Source organism: Dendropsophus ebraccatus, chromosome 2 (assembly GCF_027789765.1).
Source record: "Dendropsophus ebraccatus isolate aDenEbr1 chromosome 2, aDenEbr1.pat, whole genome shotgun sequence".
Classification (NCBI taxonomy): domain Eukaryota; kingdom Metazoa; phylum Chordata; class Amphibia; order Anura; family Hylidae; genus Dendropsophus; species Dendropsophus ebraccatus.
Window position 1 is genome coordinate 114,185,704 of NC_091455.1, and position 26,258 is coordinate 114,211,961.

Here is a 26,258-nt window from a genome sequence, read left to right on the forward strand (position 1 = left end):
ACACTATTGCAGACATATTCTAACCATGGAAGAGTATTATTAACAGTATAATTTTAGTGATCTCTTCACACCTTAAATTAAACATGACAGAGGATAAACTTTTACAAATAGAGGAAAACAATGTTTAACATGATTGTACATGAAAACTTTATACTAAAGGAATACTAATACTGTGGAGCTCTTTTGCAGGATCTCTTGTGATGGGAATTGTTACACACCTGTACACACACTTCCTATTTTCAATAGGCTTGGGGGGAAGATGCCATTTCTGGTGTTGCCACATTCAGTGGAAGACCTGGAATCGTCCAAGAATGCAGGCTTCACCATTAAACCTTTTTCAAGGAGGCCTTAACGTAATTGCCTGGAATCCCCAGGTTTGTGCAGAATTGCCTAGAATGGTGGAAGTGAGAGTGGAGACAAAAAAAAAAGTGCAGTCAACAAGCAAGGTCACAAGGTCAGAAGATCATTTATTTCATAACTTTTTTTATCTTAAACATCCTTTAATTACATGTTATTTAAAGCGACTCTGTACCCACAATCTGACCCCCCAAACCGCTTGTAACTTCAGATAGCTGCTTTTATTCCAAGATCTGTCCTGGGGTCCGGTCGGCAGGTGATGCAGTTATTGTCCTAAAAAACAATTTTTAAACTTGCAGCTTTGTGTCTAATTGGCATGGCCTAGAGTGTCTATGCCCTAGGCTTGCAACACCTCTCTGTACCTCCTCCCCGCCCTCTTCACCATAAGGAATGCCCCAAGTAATATTTCTTCTATCATCTGTGTGAACACAGCACATGTGCTGGATGGTTAAGGCACCTGTACAGTGTTCAGACAGGTGATGAATAGGAAAAATGCTGCCTGGGGCATTCCTTAAGGTGAAGAGGGTGGGAAGGAGGGATGAAGAGGTGGTGCAAGCCTAGGGCATAGACACTCTAGGCCACGCCAAGTTGACACAGGGCTGCAAGTTTAAAAGTTGTTTTTAAGGACAATAACTGCATCACCTGCCGATCGGACCCCAGGACAGATCTTGGGTGGTTTTGGGGGACAGATTGTGGGTACAGAGTCGCTTTAATGATCTTTAGTGAAGAACTTGCAGTTATGAAGAGAACACCATAAAGACATACAATTGCATCATTTTAGTCAGTTACTGTTTTATAGCACAACATCATTAAATCAATTAAGTGTCTATTTTACAGATTGTAAAGGGCATCTGCTTTACCTCTCTTGGATGTCATTAGGATGGATATAAAGCTCTTTTATGGCATTCCTTACTCCAGCTACATGGTGCTGATTCTTCTCTAATTACCTTTAGAATTCCAAATTTTTGCAGATAAGTGTAGGGCAAAATTGGTTACCAAATTTTTTTTTATTAACTTAACGCTGCCCATAAATCAGTACAAATTCTCTTGTCAGCAATAATGTGGCGCCTTAGTACAGTCTGGAGGTTCGCGGTGGGAGGTAACCTCATGAAAATATTTCAAGGCATAAAAATGGGAACTGACAAGCCAGCTTTATAGTGCTCCGCATCCTCATACGCAAGGACTAATATGAGAGGTTGTGTATATCAGACTCCCTTTACCACAATGTTTTTTTTTTTGTTTAGTTTTTTTGTAATGACTACTTTAGTTCTACATTAGTATGCTGACAGTAAAGGTTGGGGTAGAAGGTTTTATTATACTACAGAAAATCACTTTTCTCACACTTTATTAGTCTACTGAAGTTTTGAATTCTTGCTGAGCTTTAGACACTAAACCTGACCAAAGAGAGGCACATTTCAAGCAAGAGCCATAAAAATAAGCCATTGCACTTTTAACATTGAAATATTATTTTTCTGGGTTAGTAGACATGCATCTAAATGTAAAACTTTTTCCACCAGGACAAGTTACATTTACATTATTAAACGTTTTATTAAAAGCATTAGGTTATATTATTGTTACTTGAACATGATCAGCCTCGGCAAGTTTTAAGTATGTGTCTGTAATTACCAAGAGACATCCTAGGCCCACTAATCTTTATCCAGCAAATCTGCAGCTTCCAGCTGCACCATCAAATCTGCTGCAGATCCTGTACATGTGAACCCACCCTAATAAAAAGATGGGCACAATGGATCCATATGTGACTAACAGAATCTGGCCCAGATTTATCAAAGTGTGTACCTTCGTATAGCTGCTTTTAATCCAAGATCTGTCCGGGAGTCGGTTTGGCAGGTAATGCAGTTATTGTCCTAAAAAACAACTTGCAGCCCTGTGTCAAATTTACATGGCCTAGAGTACCTGTGCCCTAGGCTTGCGATGCCTCTACGTCCCACCTCCCCACCCTCCTCCTCATTAGGAATGCCCCTGGGTAGGATCTCTCCCTATCATCACTTGTCTGAACAATTCTTATGGGCCTTAATGATCCAACACATGTGCAGTGTTCAGACAAGTGATGATTAGGAGAAATCCTGGCCAGGGGCATTCCTAAAGATGAGTAGGGCGGGGAGGGGGACGGAGAGGCGTTGCAGGCCTAGGCCACAGAAACTCTAGGCCACGCCAATTTGTCACAGGGCTGCAAGTTTAAAAGTTGTTTTTTAGGACAATAACTGCATCACCTGCTGAACAGACCCCAGGACAGATCTTGGATTAAAAGCAGCTACCGGTACAAGGGGTTTGGGGTGGACAGATTGTGAGTACAGAATCGCTTTAAACTGACATCTCTGCATTAGCTGATAGGCCGGACATGATATGCCTAGAAGTGACTGTTGAGAAAATATATGTATAGCAATCCACACTCTCTTCAAACTTAATACGTCAGATTATAGTACAGTTTACAGTGTAATTCACCTGACTAAAATGATGAATGACCCCACATAGAGTAGTTCTAGATTTACTATGCATAGGAGCACTGCTTAGAAAATATTTATGTATGTTTATTTATATCTGAGACATTGGAAAACACTCATGTCAATAAATCCTGACTGCTGCTGTAAAAGTAACTACCATACTTGTTGGAGGTGGGGTTGCTGGATGCACTTTAGCAATGGTTTTGGATGTTTCAAGAGTAACAGGATATTTGGGTTTCGAATTTCATCTCATCTAATGGGAGATGTGGTGTTTCCTTTATGATAGGCTTACCTAGCAGATACATGCAGCTACAGCTTGTACTGTCACCAAGTGTAGCCCATATAGCCCTTGTGGTTTGCCATCATCCAAGTTGCCGCTTAGCCCATGCTGATCTAATCACGCTGACAAGAGTTTATTATTAGTATTTCAATGTAATCTCAGGAACTCAGTTTCACATTAAAAATGACATTTTCTTTTAAGAGTGCGCCTGCCAGCAAACCTCTTTGGCTCTGATTATTTTGTTTACTGATCCTGTCTGCCAAGGCATTATTTTCTCCTTTGCTATGACTAAAGATAGAGGTTATTTAAAAACGTAAGTGAAATGAGAGCACATATGCGCTGCCAAAAATGTCACAAGGAAAAGAACACAGACTAGACAGAAATCTATTTATTTTATTCCCTTCCACTATCCAGGATCAGTGTTTTGCAGGTAATACTCTATTCTGCCTAGCAAGCACTATACAGTAAATAGCACAGGTGCAGACATTTCCCAACATTAAATCCACAGTTTGTTCTGGTGCTTCCACCTGTCTTCTCAAACCACCGTTCCGTCCCATGTTTATATGACCATTTATTTTCCTTAAAGCGACTCTGTACCCACAATCTGCCCCCCCCCCCAAAAAAAAAACCCACTTGTACCTTTGGATAGCTGCTTTTAATCCAAGATCTGTCCTGTGGTCCGTTCGGCAGATGATGCAGTTATTTTCCTAAAAAAATACTTTTAAACTTGAAGCCCCGTGCCAAACTGGAGTATCTGTGCCCTAACTTTGCACAACCTCTCTGTCCCTTCTCCCCACCCTCCTCATCATTAGGAATGCTCCAGGCAGATTGCATCCTATTCCCCACCTGTGGCAGCCCGACACATGGGCTGAATCGTTAAGGACCTGTGCAGTGTTCAGCATGTAGAAAATGTTTCAGTGGCATTTCTTATGATGAAGAGGGTGGGGAGGAGGGACGGAGGGGTGGTGCAAAGTTAGGGCACAGATACTCCCGTTTGGCACAGGCTTCAAATGTAAAAGTATTTTTTTAGGACACTAACTGCATCACCTGCCAAACGGACCATAGGACAGATCCTGGATTAAAAACAGCTATCCAAAGGTACAAGCGGTTTGGGGGGGTCAGATTCTGGGTACAGAGTCGCTTTAACCCTTTAAGGACGGGGCCAATTTTAGTTTTTAAAAGGCCATAGCACTTGCATTTTTCCACCTAGAAACCCATATGAGCCCTTATTTTTTGCGTCACTAATTGTACTTTGCAATGACAGGCTGAAATTTTACATAAAGAACACTGCGAAACCAGAAAAAATTCAAAGTGTGGTGAAATTGAAAAAAAAAACGCATTTCTTTTATTTGGGGGAATGTGTATTTACGCCATTCGCCCTGGGGTAAAACTGACTTGTTATGCATGTTCCTCAAATCGTTACAATTAAATCGATATATAACATGTATAACTTTTCTTGTATCTGCTGGCCTGTAAAAAATTTAAACCATTGTTAACAAATATATGTTTCTAAAAATCTCTCCATTCCCATTCTTATAGCGCTTTTATCCTTTGGTGTATAGGGCTGTGTGAGGTGTCATTTTTTGCGCCATGATCTGGACTTTCTATCGGTACCTTGATTGCGCATATGCGACTTTTTGATCGCTCTTTATTACAATTTTTCTGGATTTGATGCAACCAAAAATGCGCAGTTGTGCACTTTGGGATTTTTTTGCGCTTACACTGTTTACCGATTCTCCGCTCCGGGCAGTTTAACCCGTTAAATGCCGCTGTCAAAGCATGACAGCGGCATCTAACGGGTTCCGGTGTGTACCGGACGGCACCGCAGGTCCACTTACGTGATCGGAGGTCCCACGGCGCTGTCCGGACCCCCGACGTCTCCATGGTAACTCCGGGGGCCTAATGAAGGCCCCCGGGCTTACCATAGATAAGCCATCCTGCTGACAGGGGTGGCTGTGCTACTGCCTGTCAGCAGGATGGTCACATGATACAATACAAAGTGTTACACTAGTGTACAGTAATGTACACTAGTGTAAAAAAGTAAAAGAAAGTGCACCAAACACAATCCACACAGAACGGCACAGAATAGTGCAGCAGTGCCGAAAATGCCCGCAGACCCCTCCTCTCAGCTATCGGAGGTCGCTGAGAAGTTGGGGCAGAGTGTGGGCTCAGTCCCTGCCAGTCCCCGCATCAACGATCGAGGATTACCGGTGGCCGCCGTTATACTGGTAATAACGGCGGCCACCGGTAACGGGCACTGCATGCTTTTATCTCCTCTCACCGTTAATCCACAGTGAGAGTAGATGAATACGTGTCTCCCCCCCCCCCCGTCCCCCCCGGAATAACCTTAGTGTTCACAGTGATTAATTCCTTAGGGTACAAACACACTTGCAGTATTCACAGCGAGACTCGCTGAGGATCCCGGCCCTGTGTACTCAATGGCAGACAAACTCGCAGCAGGGATGTACATCCCTGCTGCGAGTTTGTCCAAAGGCCGACCCGTTAACCCCCCGGCCGCCGGAGACTATAACATCACCTGGTCCCGACTATACATCATCTGGTCCTTCGCTGATTCCCAGGACGTCCCGCTCGGCCAATCAGTGCGCTGCCCCACCGCAGCACTGATTGGCTGAACGGGCCATGAAGACGTCGGGAGCCCCGTAGCCGGGATCAGGTGATGTATAGTCTCCGGCGGCCGGGGAGTTAACGGGGCGAGCTGCGGACAAACTCATGTACATCCCTGCTGCGAGTTTGTCTGCCATTGAGTACACATGGCCGGGATCCTCAGCGAGTCTCTCTGCGAATACGCAGCCAGAAACAGACTATACACAGGGAACAGGTCGTAAAGGAAAGACTGAGATTTCTCCTCTTTTCAAATCCATTCCTGGGTTTGGCTTCCAAAATCTGTCAGATAAATATGTCTGTGTAAACGCACCATTAGGCTATGTTCACACATAGCATTAAATGCGCATTCAACCCTTTTAGGATTGGGCTTTTTCTTCCTAATGTTTAAAAGGCCATAGCACTTCCTTTTTTTCCACCTACAGGTCCACATGGACCTTATTTTTCGCGCCACTAATTGCTCTTTACAACGGTAGACTTAATTTTTCATAAAATATGGAAAATATGGAAACTAGAGAAAAATTATTTGCGCACTAAAATTGAAAATAAATTTTTTTATTTGGTGGGGTTTGTGTTTACACCGTTTGCCCTATGTTAAACTGACATGTTATCTTATTTCTCAAGTTGGTACGATTACAACTTCAGGCAATTTGTATAACTTTTATTTTATTTAAAGGCTTTTAAAAAATTAAAACCTCTTTAAAAAACTAAATGTTCCCTACAATCGCTCTTTTACCATTCTTATTACACTTTCATTTGTATCGGAAGCTGGCATGCATATATGATCACTTTTTGATCACTTTCTATTACAATTTTTCTGGATTTGAGGTGACAATAAATCAGCAACTTTGCACGGGTTTTGCGCTTACTCCATTTACTGTGCGAGATTAGGAATGTGATAATTTCATAGTTTGGGCAATAACACATGCAGCGATACCAAATATGTTTGTTTATTAATTCATTATTTTTATTTATAAAATGGGGAAAGGGGGGTTATTTTAAATTTTACATTTTTATTATAAAAAATTTTTTTTTACAGTAATTAGAAGTCTTCCTGGGGAACTTCTGTATACACAGCACTGATCTATCATAGAGATCAATGCTATGTATATATTACAGCACTGTTAATACAGCATGTATATAATACAGCACTGCTGTATTACTCTGGTCTGCTGCAGACCAGATCTATTGATTACTAAGCCAGGATCAGCGTCCCGGTTGGCTAAGTTGAACAGGTCGCCCCTCCGTGATTGCATGGGGGGGGGGGGGCGGTCTGCCCACTAGACCACCAATGAGAAAATAGCTATTTAAATGCAGCTGTCAGCTTTGACAGCTGCATCTAAATAGCTACTAAGAGCAGCTGGGATCACAATGGTTCAGAGCGGGGTTGCCGCACAATCCCTCTCTGAACCCCCCTACCTGACCCAGGAGGTACAATTACATTCTGGGTCGTGAAGGGGGTTATTTAACATTAATTTGTGATATTTTGCCATGAAAACACAATTATAATGGAATTGCGGCAAAAATATTAATTTGTGAAGTGCTCAATTTGCTGCAAAATTGCACTAATTAACACCAATTTAACACACATTTAATGCTATGTGTGAATATACCCTTTAAATTTTTTTTTAAAGGGAACCTGTCACCGGAGATGCGGGCACAGAGCCCACCCAACCCCCTGGAGCAGCCCTCGGATACTTACACTTTCGAGTCCCGTTCCTGGAGCCAGTCACAGGACAAAGATATCAGCGCCCAAAGCCGTGCACGCGCCGCTGAGTTGAGTCCAGCACCCATAGAGAACGGGACTCGACGGAAAGGGTAAGTATCCGAGAGCTGCTTTTGGGGGTCGGGCGGGCTCTGTGCCCGCGTCCCCGGTGACAGGTTCCCTTTAAAGGCGTGTGAGAGCCAGAATTCTTGCTGGTTGGTAGGTGATCAAATACTTATATCATGCAATAAAGTTCCAATTAGTTATTAAAATATCATACAAAAAGAGTTTCCGGAATTTTTGTTATAGAATGTCCTACAGTTGAAGTGTATCTCTATATTCTTTGTAAGTGGGAAAACTTGTAAAATAGGCAGTGCATCAAATACTTATTTTCCCCACTGTACATGTACCTAAAGGCTTCTTTTGAATAACACAAAAAAGTATGTCTGTTTTTGGCATACAGCCTTTCATATTGTTGTTTTATTTTTTACAGATCAATAGCATCCTGCTCTCCTACTGAGTAAATATACATAGCTTGCAGTGTCTTTGGTGAGAGCAACCCCCATCTAAGCAGCCTTAAGAGTCCTTCTTGAAGGAACCATTAAAACAGTTCTCAACTGCCTTCCAAGAAAAACAAAATGCGTGCAGAGCAGGAAGCCTAAAAAATGTTAGCTATGTATGCTATATATATATATATATATATATATATATATATATATATATATAAAGAAGAAAAGGCGCTGCACTCAAAAGATTTTCAGGTAGCATTACCTGCTATATGGATTGAATAAATCACTTAATTTTTTTCACTTTTACAACGGTGTGCTGCAGTACTTTCAATTGGATATATATATATATATATATATATATCGGTTGTAATCATATGTTTTCTCTCAATACATTACGTATTGTTTGTCCATATATATTATTTATATATTGTCCTTATATATTTTTATTTTTGCCTTGTATTATAAAGCAGATAAAAACGTTTAAGATCAATCAACAATATCGAATATAGAATTTAGGTGCCATATACTGTACATCTATATTGCCGGTCATATAATGCATAAACTAACCTAAGATACTCACAAGCCAAAAAGACAGAAATGGCTGCACATCGCACCCATGGCTGACACGAAAGCTTATTCAGCTACATTTAAAACCAACATCGGAAGTTAGTATATAATTTGGCCAAACCATATTGCCTCATGTACCACGTGCAGGTCTTCTGATACACATGAGTCCCTAACCAAAAATCATCACTGTGCCGGTCAGCGACCACAATCCCCGCAAAATGTGCGCAAGCAGAGAAGAGGGGCCACGGAATGGCCCTGCAAGCCGTGCTTTGTAAGACCCATGTGATCCAAATTAGCAGGAGCCACCTGTGTACATAAGGGGAGGATCTCCTAGTACTCTCCCATTCTACCTGCAGAGGAATGGAGAGAGAGGTAAGAGCTTGTTCACACTTGTGTTGCTTGGCGTCCACTTTTTCCGCCGGTGGCGCCTGCAGGGTCCGGGGGGGCCCTTTAGGGTCTGGTCCTGTGACAATGGGGTTGCAGGGCCATTCCGTGGCCCCCCTTCTCTGCTTGCGCACGTTTTGCAGGGATTGTGGTCGCTGACCGGCACAGTGATGTTTTTTGGTTAGGGACTCATGTGTATCAGAAGACCTGCACGTGGTACATGAAGCAATATGGTTTGGCCAAATTATATACTAACTTCTGATGTTGGTTTTAAATGTAGCTGAATAAGCTTTCGTGTCAGCCATGGGTGCGATGTGCAGCCATTTCTGTCTTTTTGGCTTGTGCATAACCTAAGATACTTTCTTTCCAGAGGTTTGTAGCAGTCTCTTTGTCTTCGGTCTCTCCAGGGTCCACAATCTATGCAGGGTGTACTGTTTGTAAATAAGATAAGATGTTAACAAAGAATATTCGACAATGAGCGTGCCCGGTCAGTGGCGTGTGTACAATTGCCAAGTTGTAAGCCCTGATTATTTGACTTACAACCGTTAATTGTGTGATGTCACAACAGTTTCTACAGATCTCTGTAAAGGTCAGAAGAGCCTTGTTACTTTTAATAGAGATCCCATTACTTTACTAGCTAAATATCATATCCCTGGTGAGATTTATATTTTTGATCATCCATGTAACCTCCCTAGCATGTCCTCCACCTTTTTCCCTATGTTTTTTTGTCCACCTATGGAATTCTGACTGGTTCCTCTTCACATGTAACTTATATGTCGGCTGTACCACTAGAAAGCTTAGAGTGAATCTGTACCCACCCACCACCACCCCAAACCGCTGATATCTGTGGTTAGCTGACTTCATTCTCGGGCCGGCCGAGAGTGAGGGTAACGTCTTCAATGAGTATTTAAGAATGGGCAAAAGATCGGGTTTGTCTAGGTTTAGGTCAATTTGGGGCCAATGTGTGAGGCCTGTTGTCTCTGTTCTGTAATCTATGGAATGGTTAAAGTTAGAGATGAGCGAATCGCTCATCTAAAAAAAGCAAAGTGCTTTATTTAATCAGCGCTCTGCTCATCAAGCCGCCGGCCTTTTAGTGCTGTTCTGCTCCCTGCCTCTTCACCTTGGGTTCTGGGGAAAAGCTGCATCCAATTCTGGGAAACTGGGAGAAGTTTCCCAGGATTGAATCCAGCTTTTCCCGGCATCCTGGGGGAAGTGGCAGGGAGCGGAGCAGCACTAAAAGGCCGGCGGCTTAATGAGCAGAGCGCTGATCAAATAAAGCACTTTGCTTCTTTTAGATGAGCAATTTGCTTATCTCTAGTTAAAGTAACAGATATGGAAATCTGTTTCCTAGAAGTTGTTGATAGTTTTAGCACTTTATGAAAGGTTGCGTCTCACCCAGCAGGCAGTACGGTATTGAGATATTTTGCAGTATAGCTGTAAGCTTGTAGATAAGCAAAGAAGGGAAATTGTATGGTAGGATAGGTGTCCTTAAGTGTTTGGAGGGTGAGGGGTTGTTTAGTTGTAATATCAATAAAGTGTTTAATTTGTCGAAGACTCTGTACCATGCTATGAATGTGCGGTCAAGATGACCATTTTGAATTTCTGGGTTCCCAATCAATGACAAAAAGAGAAGTGTGGGCTAAGATGTGTGACAGAACGGATTTTACTCCACGACTTTCAAGTGGATGTTATAATCAGGATATCCTTGACCCTTTGAGGTAGCATGGAATGAGGGGTATGTAAGAGGGTGTGCTGGAAGCAATCACGTATAATGCGCAATTGCGCTGAGGGGGTCATCAGCAAACACCATGAGCTTGAGCTTCAGTTGTTACACCTGGTGTATAATGGAGAGTTTTCAATGTGACGCAGTAGGGGGTAACCTCTCATCTCATTTTCCGTCACTGCAACCCAGCGGATGTGTCTGTACACCCAGGAAATACACATGGGGGTTTATTATGTGGGGATTATGCAGGTGGGCAATTTTATAAATGTCAATTTTTGCCATAACTTTGTGACTGCCGAACCTGCTTCAATGCCAGGCATTTTTGAGCCCTCTTAAAGCAATTTGCCATCTGTACCTTACAGTGTTGTTTACAGTGTTAGGCTATGTTCACACTACGTAAGTCTCCGGACGTAGCGCGTTTCATGAATAAGTGGCCGGAGATTTACGTAGTTTGCGTACAATGGAAAGTATACGATGTACGGCTGCACAGTTCACACTACGTACGAACTTACGCCCGGATCGTACGCGGCGCCGTAAAAAATGAACCAGACCATTGTTTGAGGACGAAAATGCCGTAACTTACGTCCGTAGCGTAACATGTGGTTCCGTACGTAGTGGAGATTTCTTCATTTTTCGACTTTTCTTTGCCGATCCAAAAGGTTCTGTGGGGTGTCCGGGGCTAGGCAAAGATTTCCAAGTAAAAGACCGCTGTCAGATCGCAACGTAGGGCGCTCGGGAAGCGTAAGTAGACTACGGGCGTAAGTTCGCGGTCCGTACGTAGCCGGCCGCAACTTGTGTAAATTCCTGGCCGGAGTTTAACACGTATATGTCCGGCCGGTAAAATATGCGGCCGGACATATACGTAGTGTGAACATAGCCTTAGGCTGCATTCACACTACGTATATTTCAGTCAGTATACTGTATTTCAGTCAGTATTGCAACCAAAACCAGGAGTGGATTTAAAACACAGAAAGGCTCTCTTCACACAATGTTGAAATTGAGTGGATGGCCGCCATTTAATGGCAAATATTTGCTGTTATTTTAAAACAACGGCTGTTATATTGAAATAATGGCCGTTATTTACTGTTATATGGCGGCCATCCACTCAATTTCAACATTGTGTGACCAGATCCTTTCTGTGTTTTTAATCCACTCCTGGTTTTGGTTGCAATACTGACTGAAATATACTGACTGAAATATACATATACTGACTGAAATATACGTAGTGTGAACGCAGCCTTAGGCTATGTTCACACTGCGTACGAATCCGTACGCAGTTCTTACGCTGCCGTACATGTGCGGCTGAAACTACGGGCGTGCGTACGCACCGCGAACATACGCCCGTAGTACAGTTATGCTTCCCTAGCTTGTTTCGAAGCGATCTGAGGCAGGTCATTTACTTGGAAATCTTCGCCCAGCCCCGTAAACCACACAGAACCTTTTGGATCGAAAAATCAAGTTCAATTTGGCTGAAATAAGTACTTCGTATGGGACCGCATGGAAATCCACGGCCGTGAGTTGGAACATTTCCGTCCTCAAACAATGGTCTTGTTCATTTTTCACGGCACCGTATACGATCCGGCCGTAAGCTCATACGTAGTGTGCACTGTGCAGGCGTATATTGTATACTTTCAAGCGAACGCATCAACCTCAAAACTACGTGCGTATATTCGCGGTTCGCACTACGGACGGATTCATATGCAGTGTGAACATAGCTAGTAAGGCTATGTTCTTATAAAGTATTTTTTCGTATACGAGAAAATACATTGGCCGGGTGTCTATGGGATCCCAGCTGGAGCGTACACACATAGTATATGCTCCGGCCGGGACCCCTAGCGGCGCTGCAAACAACTGACATGTCAGTTTTCTGTGGCCGCTATTCAGTGAATAGCGGCCGTAGAAAACCATGTCAGTGCACACAGTGGAGCGAGCGGCTGCGGCCGCAAGCTTTATAGCCTGCAGTGGGGAGGTCTGATGCGGGTGCGCACGGATGCGCCCGCATCAGAACTCTGCGGGCCGAAAGATCATCCAGCTGGTACTGCAGTACCGGCCAGGATGATCTTTTCAGAGACCTGCCGCTCCGTGACCCGGAGGGTCTCTTATGCCATGTGAACATGGCCTTACAGTGTAAACCTGGATGGGAACTGCTGTAACATTGTATTAGAATTGTTCACTAGTGTTGTGCTTTGATTATATTATGGATTATTAAGGATGTATCTTTATGCATTAAAAACAGAGATACAAGGTATAACATGATCATGAGAATGGGTTTTCAGTGATCCCTACATTGAGGCCAATATATCATATACTAGTATGACAACTGATTCATTTATATGTGGATTTAACAATGTTGAAGTTGTAAGTCAATGAAGTTATTGTACTTTATTGAAATTACATATTAGGAACAATTGTACATTACAGCTTTGTTCTCATGAAAGTAAATGTATTATGCTGGGTGTATGTAATTACAGGCAAAACTCCAGTACATGTAAATTATGGATAATTTTCAGCATCCAACTTCTCCAGCCTCTGGGAGTCAAATGCTGAGTGCTTGGGTTTGGTCAGTTTGCTTATTACTGTTATCTACTATAAACTGTACTCTGTGGGTAACACTGTCAAAGTAATGGCTGACTGTACAAATATTAGATATACACTTACTATTTTTTGTTGTTGTTGTTATGAACAAGATGGTCCCAAATTCACTAAATAGTGATACAATGTGATATAATGAAGAAAAGCGGGGTGAGTGCAGAGTGTGGGGGGGGGGGGGGCTTCCCGGGTTATTGCTAGATCTTTTTGGCAGCCTATAGAAGATAGCATCATTGCTATATTAGTCATTTGTCTTTCAACATGTTGAAAGACAAACAACAGCAATGATCAGCCGACATTGTCCATGTCGGCTGATCGCTGTCTTCTATTACACAAAACGATTATTGGCTGTAACGGCCAGTATTGGGGTATGTGTCCGATAATTGTTTTGTGTAATAGGGCCTTTAGTCCTTTGGCTGCTGTTGACCTCTGACCAAACAGAGTAGTCAGATAATACATTTCTTTCTCTACTGTTAACACAGTGACGGTGAGCAGGGTGTTGTCTGACAGGCAGGCTGACTGTCAGAGTGTAAGTGATTATTAATAGATAGATAATAGATAGAGATGTATTATTGCTCAGAATTCTTAGGTCTTATGCCCATGGCAGGACTGTTACTCTTTTGGAGGGGAATCTCTTTTAGCTAAATCTAAATATCTATAGTCATATATCTATGTCTAAGTAGCCATTTCTAGGTAGCAATAGAAGGACAACTTACTGCTGGAGAGCGTACTTGTCGTATTGTCTATGCAATATGACCTGCAAGAATCATGGAATACAGCAGGAGAAGCAAAGTTTTGATCAGTTGAGTATGGGTGTTCAGACATCCACGATCATTACAAAGTTGCAGGAGATGCTCTCTATTATAGGTCTATAGGACTGTCTCCTAAAAGTAGATGGCGACTGCAGGGAGCAAGGGAATAAAGTGCTGAGCCATCCACCTCTTCCAGCTTATTCTAATGACCCTGACAGATAAAAACTTTTGGAGTGTCTATTTTGAAATGTCAGAAGTTTTGTTAAGTGACAGGGACATTATAATAGTCCATATTTGCAGTTACAGTAATTGTCCATAGGACAAATGGTCTTTCTGGGAACTTTCTTTCCTCAAATTTCTGTATCTAGCTATCTAACACAAACTTTAAACACAGTTAACTTCTTTCTGTTCAATGACGGACTGTCATTGGTCATGGAAAACCATTGTTAAAATTCCACCTGATTAATGATAATTTTGTTTAAAATAGTCGGATTTCAACAACTTTCTTCTAATGTGTATGGGTACCTTAAGCCTTTGTGCCCTACGTTCTGCCTCAGACCATCGCTGGAAGTCATGCCCCCCTGATGATGCTGAGCCCAGTGATATCACCGAAGACTGAAGGAAATCCTAGACTGGTGCTGTTATGGGGGTGACAGTATCACTTTAAGTGCTAGATTTCCCTTTTTGCATTGAGGTGCAGCTGGGCATCATGTCCATTCACCAAGGGACGACATATAGGTCTGGTGAACAAATAAATTCACCCTTGCAGAGGGTGTATCATCATGTGTAAATATTATCCATAAACCACATAAACCATATTTATTTTTCTTCTTATGAGTGTTCCATTTTCCCCACTAATCAATCCCAATACAGCTAGATTAACATTGCTTGATCTCTGGCACGCATTGCCATTGCCACTGAATGCAAATTTGGTGATTTTTTTTTTTTCTTAAGCAGAAAACAGAAAACATCCAAGGTTCTCTGGTAGTAATGCTTCTTCCTTGGATTGACTGCTCAGAGCAGCTTAGGCACTGGGTCCATTACAATTACCCAGGGACAAGTGGTTTTACAAGTGATCAACATTGAAGAGAATGGAACTGACAGTTCATGTGTTTGTATTATGCCACCTGTTAGCCACAGACCCGTTTTACACCGTGGATTAAGAGGGGTAGACGTGCCATTTACCCAGCCTAATCTTAAGCAGGGACCCCATTCTGTTTATCCTCTGGACTCTAAATAAAATGTCTCTTAGGCTGTTATTTATGGAGGCATGTGTACATTCCTACACAAGCGCTGACGTCAATCACTCAGTAATATTGGAGGTATGATTGTTATTATATAAGTTCTGATGTCTAAAGACATAACAGTATTAGCTCTAATTCTATACCACTAATCTGCAACGACTGCCTAAGTAAATTGACAATCCCAGATACAGCAGCAAAGCCTCATGGGGTCAATTAGCTTAACCCAGCTTAATGTAGATAAATGTAAACTAACACATTAAGGCCATATACACATTTAATTCCAAGCATCATTGCCAGTGCAAAGTAAGCAGTCACACCACCAGGCCACCCACCAGTAATCTCTGTCTCGGGCCTAATGGAGTGTGTATGTAAGCAACACAGCCATTGCCATAAACTAATTGAGCTGTCGTTGTAAACAAAGATCTACTATTGCAAACAGCTATGGAAATATCACTGTACTCATAATATTCTGCATATGCTCATATTTATTCAATTATTTGCCCTAATCATATTTTTTATTTGTTGTGTTTTGTTTTTGTTATTTTTATGTCTGATCTTGAATATCATGAATGTTATGGGCAATATTCTATTGCTTTTTTGTATACAGTTTCTACAAGTGTCATCACAGACATATACATTTTCATTGTGATACACATGTACTGTACATTGACAAGGAGGGCACCTCTACATGCTTTACCGCAACAGGAACGTTACATATATTGAAAATTTTTTACTACATCCGGTATGCGGCATATAAGGGTGTGCAGAGAAGAACAATACAACAATATTCAATGTATGCTGCTGTTGCATTATATGTAATTACAGTGGTGCCTTTTATTATGAGCATAATTCGTTTCGGGACCGTGCTTTTAATCCAAATCCACTCAAATTTTCCCATAAGAAATCATAGAAATGCAGACAATTGGTTCCACACCACAAAAATAATGATTTATTATTCTGAATAACATGTAAAACAAATGAAACAAACATTCAGAAACAGCAGAATATGTGATATTATAAGTTACTGTACAGTAATGGAGAGGATGGGAAACACAAGGGCTGACAGAGACTGCAGGGGGCATGAAGGAATGAGCAGGGCAGTTGTGGGCACATACATGCAGCACTCTGTCCGGGGAGAGAGGGGTTACAGCTATGAAGAGATTACCTCCACAGTCCTGTCCTCTGATGCAAGCAAGTGCATGTGCAAGATGCAAGTGGATCTGCTATGATTTGGAAGGTGAGGAAGACTTCCTGGATTAGGGTACAGTCCTAGGGTACAGTCCTGTAGACCCCGCTATGCAGACCATGTCCCTCCCCCACTCCCCCTCCCACCCAGTACAGGGAGCTCTTAAACCAAAGCAATGCTCTTAAACCTAGTCACAATTCTGAAAAACTGTGAGCTCTTAAACCAAAACGCTCTTAAACCAAGTTACTCTTACACCAAGGTACCACTGTATTTTTTATCCCATATGCAATCAACTATCTTCATTTCCAGCATACTCTGTAGTATATGACTATACCCAATCCACACCGTGCAGTGAATGTTGATCATTTTGTTGGCTTTGCCATGTAGAACAAGATTGGAGACATCATGTACATGTACTTTGTATCAGGATGCACAACTATGTTGTACAAGCTTGCACATCCTATCCATCACACTCTGTATACAGCTATTTTCTTGTACAGGTTACTATATACGGTAGTTAAAGACCGCAGCCCATGTAATAGCTCATGTAAAACAAATTGCTTTTCTCATCCACAAATAGACACATATTGGACATTTATCATTTGCCACCCCATTTTTCTAGACAATTCATAGCAGGAGATAACAATACACAAATTACAAAATTTTAAGGTAAGAATGGGATTTCATGTTTTTTGTCCACCATATGACGTTGTGAAAGTCACATGATTTAGAGCAAAACCCATTTTTACTTGGCAACCAATCAGAAATGTATATTATAATCGTGATAATAATGATGATTAGGATTGCATTTTGAAAACAGTATGCCTTTTTAGTCAAGAAGAGCGAAGATGTTATTTAACCCCCAAAAGCCTATACTTTAGTAAAAGACCCACAGAGGGATTGTGCCTTTTTCCTAAGAGGCTTTGTTAGTTTAGGCATTATATGTTAAATGAGTTCTTGCGACATTTCCTATGAATCATCTGTGATTTCCTATTATACAAGCCAACATCAAGCACTAAGCCTTTAGGCAGTAACTGTGATTAATTCATGTAATATCCTGTGATTAAAACTATAACAGGTTTAGGACTACTGAGCAGTTAAAGGACACGCTCTGCATGCTCCGCATTCGCTGGTTTAGGCAGTTAGAGACTGGGAGAATTCTCTTAAGAGCAAATAGTCACTCGCCATAACACTGGACTGGGGTCACTTTAGTCTTAGTTGGACTAGAAACATCACGCTTTAGCATAGTGTTCCAAAACAAATAGCTATTCAATGTCTAGTTTCCCTTTGTGTTTAAACACTGAATGTATTACAACAAAAATATATTAAAAATAAATAAGTGCTCAGCATTTCATAGAAACAAATCTTTTCCCTGGGTTCAGCATTTTGACACCAATAGAGTCATATAAGACCTGCTGACCAAATTTGTCTTCATGCTGCTAACAGAGCACAGTGTCCTTGTCTGTACAGATGCCCATGTCAAAGTAACCCTGCTGTAGTTTCTACAATGTGGAGCAGATCCCATCCTAACACTTTAGGCTATGTTCCAACAACGTATAACACTGTCCATTGCATAGCAACGGATGGCGTCATACTGCCATACTTTATACTGGCTGTACTTTACATTGTGTAAACAGCTATTCTCCTCTTTTTCTACCGTTCCCATCCCTTGTTATTTACCCTCATCTCTTTACCCCATTCAGATATCATTATCCTCCCTTATCTCTTTACTCCATTTAGATATAATTTTCCTACCATTATCATTTCCCTCCAGTTTCCTATTTCTCCCATTTCTTCTTATCCCAGCTTCATTACCTAGTATAATATCCTCTCCTGCAGTATCAGCCACCATACCTGCATTACATTTGCTGCTATGTCACTGTTGCTGTCACTTTGCTAACATAATACAGGAGTTTAGAAACATGTTGATAACTGCAGCCAATAGATGCTACTGTTGCATTAGTCAGGGGTCTAGTCACTCTCTTAATTTGCCAGCATTATTACGCACACTGCAATACCAAATATGTGTCCTTTTTATTTAATATTTGAATTAGGGGTTTGGAGATTATTTGTTTATTGTATATAGTAGGGATGGTCCGAACCGAGTTCGGTTCGGATTCGTACGAACCCGAACCCTCGGTAATGATTCCCGCTGTCTGCCCTCTCAGTGCAGCGGGCAAATCCAGTGGGAGGAATGCCTGGAAAACTGGGATACAGCCATAGGCTGTATCCCAGTTTTCCAGGCGTTCCTCCCGCTGTATCCGCCCACGGAGCGGGCAGACTGCGGGAATCTGATACCGAGCGTTGGGGTTCATACGAACCCGAACCTTGGCAGGTTCGGACCATCCCTAGTATATAGTTATTTATTTTTGTATTTTTTTTTTTTTTTTAATATTTATACTTTATTCTACTCTCCTACTGTATTCTGTTAACTGACGGATTCCGAGTGCGGCTCGGGTCCTAGCAGGTGCCCAGCTCCTGTGCCTGTTTCATCTAAGAATGTACTAGGACGTCAATATGTGGTAACCCACTGCAAAAATGGATGTGACGATACGTGATCCTGCAGGAAGGGTTTAAAGGGGTTGTCTAAGGGGAACTATTGTAAATATAGCAGGGAGTCAGGTGAAAAAAAAAAAGTAATACCTCCTTTAGTCCTGCTTTGCCAATGACTGACTGGACATGACACAGCTGCAGCCAGTAATTGGCTGACTGGGGCAGTTCCGAGACAACACAGGAACAATGACAGGAGTGGAGACGGGGAATGTCCATATGTAAAAAATAAAATCCTGGACGACCCTTGTAAAACATGTAACGCCTAAAGACTTCACTGCAAATTATCCAAGGATTTCAACAGAAAATACATATTCCGATTAGCAGCGGAAAAATCTGCCACACATGGCCCCCATTGTTATTTATTCTTTATGTTAAACCGTTTTTAACACAGCATTTAATAAAATTGTCAGATTGAAAGTAAGGTGTAAAATTGAAAGGAGGAATGCAAATTAAATGTGCCAGAGCAAGAGTATAAAAGAGGTACGGATATTGGTGGTTGCTGTAATGAAAGGTAACACCTAATCATGGTAAGGTGAAGTTCACATTGGCGCTTTTTTCATAAGACTTGATTAAGTAAACAGATTCTTTGGCATAGGTTATGCAATAAACCACTCAGGGGAATTAGGGATCTCAGCATGTAGTAACAAAGGCCCACCCATGCTATCCAGCTGTTGCAAAACTACCATTCCCATCATGCCTGGACAGCCAAAGCTTTGGATGTCCAAAAATGATTTGAACTGTAGTTATTCCACAGCTTGGGGGCTACAATTGGGACACCTCTGGTATAAATTATATTCTTGATATTTGTATATTGCCTGATTTAGTAATAGAATAAAACACTGTGTCCTGTAAATAATTGCACGTCAACAGCTCTGATTTATTAAGGCTGCACCAGTCACTACATGGTATAAGTAGAGATAGATACAGTACATGTGTTAAAAGAGAACATGCCACACTCACTAGATGTCAAACATGTTAAATGGAAACTCCAGAAAATATGTGAAACAATATGGGCAGATATCATAGTGGCGCTGTTGCCAATATTGTTATGGTATTCTTACATTAACCAGCACTTGCAGTTCCTGCTGACAGGGATGGTAACGGCTGAGACCCAGTTGAGGATTATGAATTTTCTGTGATTCGTTGTTGTTTGGCCACTACAATTGATGAGCGATTGTGCCTGTAGGATCACCTCTGTGCAGGGGAGTGGCCTAGATGATGTGTGTAATAACAACTTACTCTCTGCAATGGTCTACATCTGAGAACCAAAAAAACAATACCAGCATTTTAAACCTTTTGTCAGTCATTGCATTAACAAGAAAGGAGGCCTCCATTTGTCAGACTTGCCATACCACAACGCTAATGAAGAAATAGAGTTATGGCACTTGAAATGTAGTGAGTGAGAAATTGCATTCCAAATGGCAAAATAGCTGTTACCTTAAAGGGGTTGTCCAGGAAAAATGTATACTTAGTCAGGCTGCAGCGGATATGTCAGTAATGTATATTTACCTGTGCCATTCCCAGGTAAGGTATACATTACATATCCCCGCAGCCCGGCCAATTCACTCTTTGCGGACAACCTTGTCAAGGGATAAATGGTGTACCAGAGGGAAAAATATAGGTGTTTGACAGATTGCTCATTTTTCCCTGAGCTATTCCTTAAGTATGGAAAGGGGCATTTTTTCTATATTCAAACTTAAATTTCTCTAAAGTTCCAAGAAAATGTGAAGTTACATTACAGGTGAATGCTAGTCTGTAGTGAACATCAGTGACAGATCCGAGTGGATTTATGAGCTGAAGTCTTTCTAGTGATATAGCATGACTAGCAATGGTCTGGAATGATGATTGCTAACACTTGTATAAACTGGTATCCTAAGAATAGGTGCTTTATTTTGTGTATCCTACCTTCACCATTTGTGGGTTTTTGTGGAAGGTATACATTTCAAAGACATAATAATAGCATATTTGATGGTAACTTAATAAAACAACTAGCTTCACTCTTCTGCTAAAATGTCAGGTTTTATGTAAGAAACAGGTGTAAGAAGTATGTGTATGTAACTGTACTAGAGGATATACACCGCTTATAGGGCCACAATGAAAGGTTCTGGCATTAGCTGTAAGCATATAGACATTCAGCTTCTACATCTTGTGTGAAGGTCTTCCAAGATGTTTCAATGATTAATATAAAGATTAATGCTGACTACAAGTAATAGTCACAAAATGATGTCATGAAAGACTGAAGATTACAGGTATGTTAGGAAAATCAGTTTCGGGGTCCTACTTATGAAATACACAATCATTTCTGTTATAAATCTTCCGTTAAACCACCTAACTGAAGGGGTTTGGCCATGTAGTAAACACAAGGAGTTGCAACAGATGGTAAAGTGCAAAGCTAGCTGTGTATGTCACATGGACAAGATGGTGATACTAGCATAGTGTCCCTTGGGTACTACACATGCTCCTTTTTAATATGCTGTTTCACAGGCAGATAACTTCTGACACTAGGATTCAGTGAAATGACTTTACTGAACAGTTATTGTGCAAAAATCCAGTATACATACAGTTACATGTAGTACAATGCAGATATAGCTTCTAGCTGGAAGTAATAATAAACAGCTTGGAAGTAACAATATTTGGTGACTGTCCTCTTATGGATACTGCGATTAGCAGGTTAAGATGAAGATGTTGGCTTGCGCTCGCTTTGCTGAACTGGCGGTCGCTGACAGACACAGTATTGGTTTAGTGTAGGGACTCATGTGGGCCAGGGGACCTGCACGTGGTACATGAGGCAATATGGTTTGATTAAATTATATACCAACATCTTGGCATTGGTTTTTAAATGAAGCCGAGAGGCATTAGTGTCAGCCATAGGTGTGAGGTGCAGCAGCTCCTTCTCTCCTTGTCCGTATGTGGCTTTAGGGTACTTCGGTTATGAGGATCTTCACAGCTTGGCTGACTGTGGTTAAGAAGAAATATTCATACTCACAGAACAGCTTTGTAGATCTGTCACATAACACCTGGAAGGACACACCATCTCTAACCGCAGCTCTACTAAGGGAATAGCAATTCGGGGGGTTCTTCAGCAAATCAGAAGGCAATGGGCAGTAAGGACAAGGCACTATTGGACAAGCAGTGGTAGGGGGGTCACATCAGGTAAGCACTGCTTTGTTTTTAATGCTTTTAGCCTAGCCTAACCTGACCACTAGTAAAACTTGCTAGGGTAAAGCATAAGGTCTTCATGATGATAGAATGTAAGATGGCAGTGGTCACATAATTTTAACCATGTCTGCTTTGTCTGTGAAAAAAGATAAGATAAAACAGAAAAAAGTAGCATTGTGCTAGGGACAAACATTTTTTTGTATTTGTATGCAAGCATGGTCTACATGCCATGATACAGGGAATTATATATTCAGGCTAGCCAGTTGAGACTGAGTGAACTCTATAAGTCTATCCAATACAAAGTCAATTGTTCTGTTGTATATCCTGGGAATGCTTGCCAAGTTTACATTCTGGAAAGGCATTTTACTCCTTGTGTTTATTCCTGTTGAGAAGAGAGAATCTCTGGGGATTTCCTGCAGGCAAGCCAAAATAGCAGACATTGTTACCTAGGGAAGAAAACGAGGAAGACATGATATGTTTCAAATGATATGTGCAAGCAACATTGTTATAGAGAACATATGGTCACCATCATTTCTGTTCCCAATGTTATTGAAGACTTAGCTAAACATAAAATAAAAATATATCCAAAGGAAATAGAATTGTATGTTTGCTCACTAGTCCTGAAATGTGATAACATTAGGAATATATATTCACTACAGTGTTTCCCCAAAAATAAGACAGTGCCTTATATTAATTTTGCTCCCAAAGATGCGCTAGGTCTTTTTTTCAGGAGATGTCTTCTTTTTCCATGAAGAAGAATTCACATGTCACATGAACAGCAGGGACAGAGTGTACGTTATGGTGGCTTCCAGCCACCAGGGGGAGCTCGCCACAGCACACTAATACAGCACAGCTGGGACAAGGTATGCTATGGCAGCTATATTTATTAAAGGGAACCTGTCACCCCCCCATACCGGGGTAAAGGCTTCCCGACCCCCCGCTAGAGCCCCAGATACTTAACCCATCTCGCCAAGTCCCGCTCCTGGAGCCGGTCCCAGGACGGAGATATTCTTGTCAGAAGCCCGGTGCGCGCGCTGCATAGATGATCATTCTCTATAGGCGTCGGGCTCACCTCTGCAGCACGAGCACCGGGCTTCCGACAAGGATATAACAAACCGATAGAAAAACAACTGAACCTCAGAATTATCGCAATATGGAAAATCTTTATTAGTTAAAAAGAGAGAGAAGCAGGAAAGAAATGATGAATCACAACTGGAGGAATGTTAAAAATAACAACAACGAACATACAAGCAGGGGGTAATGCAGATGGACCACATAGGGTGTGATAAAGATTAAAATAATATATGATGCTCTATCTACTATGGATATGAAAACACACACCTATATTTTATTTGCAGGGACAATAAATATAAAGTGCTAGAATAGTAACAAGGGTATATTACCAAAGTAAAAATAATAGAATGGAATGTCCATTGGCAGCCCCCACCCCGACGTACGTTTCGCCTATCCGAAAAAGGCAATCCAGTTGTGATTCATCGTTTCTTTCCTGCTTCTCTCCGTTCATATGTGTTTTTAACTAATAAAGATTTTCCATATTGCGATAATTCTGAGGTTTAGTTGTTCTTCTATCGGTTTGTTACTTCATGACTAGAACCCAATATATGTGCATAAATATGTAACACTTAGTCCCCCATCCGTAGTATGAGACAGTTATTGTCATAGGCTGAGGGAGATCTGCGTAACTTAATTTTGGTGTATATTCCGACAAGGATATCTCTGTCCCGGGACTGACTCCAGGAGCGGGACTTGGCGAGATGGGGTAAGTATCCGAGGCTCTAGTGGGGTCGGGCGGCCTTCACCCCGGCACGGGGGGGTGACAGGTTACCTTTAACATTAACAATGTAACTGAGGAAACCCTGCATCACTTATTACAGTTACTACACAATTAAATATGCAAAACTTGACTCTGCCTTCTGCACACTTTGAAGGGGTTGCCCGGGATAAACACAGAACTGGGGATTCCAGGGACGTGACAGTGCTGTATACTCACTGTCATGTATACCGGAAATGGCCACTCAGCATAGTTACTATACTGTGTATCCTGAGCGACTACTTATGGTAGGAGTATCACATCACTGGATTTTGTGGATATTGGGCGGCCTGGTAAGTATACAGCACTGTCATGTCCCCCACAGCCCTGGCTGCATGCTCAATTGTGTGTTTACCCTGGACAAGCCCTTATCCGCAGCCCTACTACTTGACTCTGCTGTCTCCTTTTTTGATGTGATGCAGATTTGTAATGTCTCTGACTGTAAAACTGTGAGTCAATAATTGTTCCATTACATTTTTAATTTTTTGTATACCTTGTATGCAATGAAAACATATCCATATTTGAATTGTTATGGGCCCCCTTCAATTGAGTCATCCAAAAATAGTCGGCTAGTAACTACTTTCTGGTCATTTTCCAAACATAAGAGTTTTGGCTTGAACTTTTGCCAAACCTCGTATATGTTCAGAAAATTACCCAAATAGCGACTAGCTGGCTGCATTCAGGTCATTGATTTGAATGTGGCCCATGCTGATCAAGCAAGGATACATCAGCAGACAATTTTCATATTTTGACAATGTAAATGCAATATAAACTCAGCCTTATTCTGGAGTAAATATGGTGTGTCAGTACAACTACAGATCTATGAGATTTATTTATTTTTTGTTATGATTGCTCCTTTTAAAAAAAATAATGAGGCATAATAATAACATAAAAGACAGTAATGTTGGCCCATAACTGAAGGTGTACAGGAGCATTTTATTTTTGGTTGTGTCAGGATGGGGTTTTTTTAGATGATGAATATATATTTATAAAATTGGATTTATTTAAACTCTTAATTGTTAAGATTGTGTCTATAATTGTAAATTGTTTGCAGTGGTGCATTCATTAATCTTGATTATATATGTATAATTTTGTATCAGTGTCCCTACATATTTTCTTTGTTGCTGAATGTACAGTGTACGAGCCTTTTTTCAGCATAGTTGAAAGATAAGATCTATCCGTTTAGTTGGAAGATGTTACCCATCTCTTTAGTTGGCTATGGTCACCAGATAGATATGTTTTTTCACATGAATATTTATTTAGTTTAGGTTTAATTTTTCTAGCATATAAAGCTGAACTTTTATAAAACATTATGCACAATAACTTTGCAGCCAGTCACTGGGTATTGTACCATGACCTGACCTCAAAAAGGTGCAGGTGACTTCAGGTTTCAAAGGTACCACACCTGGGCAGATTCACTATTATCTGATACAGTGTTCATCCCACACAATGCAAGCACTATCAGAGATGAAACAATAGAACTAGAACTTCCATGGTAGAAAAGTAAATTCCTGTGACGCTATATATATATATTTATTTTCTATTTTTTATTTTTTTCTTCAGAAAACCTACAGCAGGAGTTGTTATACAGCCTGGGCCTCTAATGGAAATGCTTGTATTTGACAAATGAAAAGTATACCATGGAGTGTTCTATGGAATCTTGGCAGTTTGACCATTATCTAATAATATAACATGTACCTAACGTTGGTTACCAATAAAATATACGAAACCTGTAAACAAGTCTATTACATTACAGTTCATGAATAGCAAGACAAATAACGTCATGTTTCCTGTGCAGCATGCCACGGGAAAGCAACTGAAATGCTACCTTGTAATGCAAAGGTTCCTCCTATCAAATTATTTAAGAAAATAAACATTTGAACGGAAAACTGTTTATACATAGTATTTTATTCCTTCCAAAAACTCTGTTTTTCCTGGCTGAGTGTACATATTGGAAAATGTCAAAGGCAAAGGCCTTGTTACTCCTTTATCTTGCCTTTGCCAGGTGGCAAATGTGCAGCATAGACTTAACATGCTGAGAGTTATTTATGAGCAAATTGGTTAGAATCAGAAGAAAAGCAATGAAACAGATGACAAAATGTAATACTACATTTACTGGTCTTGTAGCACCATAGTTCTTGAATGTTGGGAAGAATCCTATTACAGTACCTGTGACATCCTGTCATGTCTTCTCCTATAGTTATCCATCAGATCATTTACTGATCATAAGGTTGTATTGTATTATCCCTGCCTTGAATAGGAAAACATGCAGGTAGGACTAAAAAAAATACCTTTATGACTTTAGATCTTTACTTGATATTATTGACTACCAGTG

General features: G+C 41.1%; 1 protein-coding gene across 4 annotated transcripts in view; it reads left to right on the plus strand.

The window, feature by feature from the left end:
* The window catches only part of FBXL7 (F-box and leucine rich repeat protein 7), a 193,196-nt gene that overhangs the window by 133,505 nt on the left and 33,433 nt on the right, over window positions 1-26,258 (plus strand). Inside the window, exon 1 of one of the 4 annotated variants that reach the window (XM_069960248.1) lies at window positions 7,469-7,539. The exons of the other annotated variants lie outside the window; for them this stretch is intronic. The gene's annotated coding sequence lies outside the window, so the exon portion shown is untranslated. Of the gene's footprint in view, window positions 1-7,468; window positions 7,540-26,258 lie in introns of those variants that run through there. 4 annotated transcript variants of the gene reach the window in all.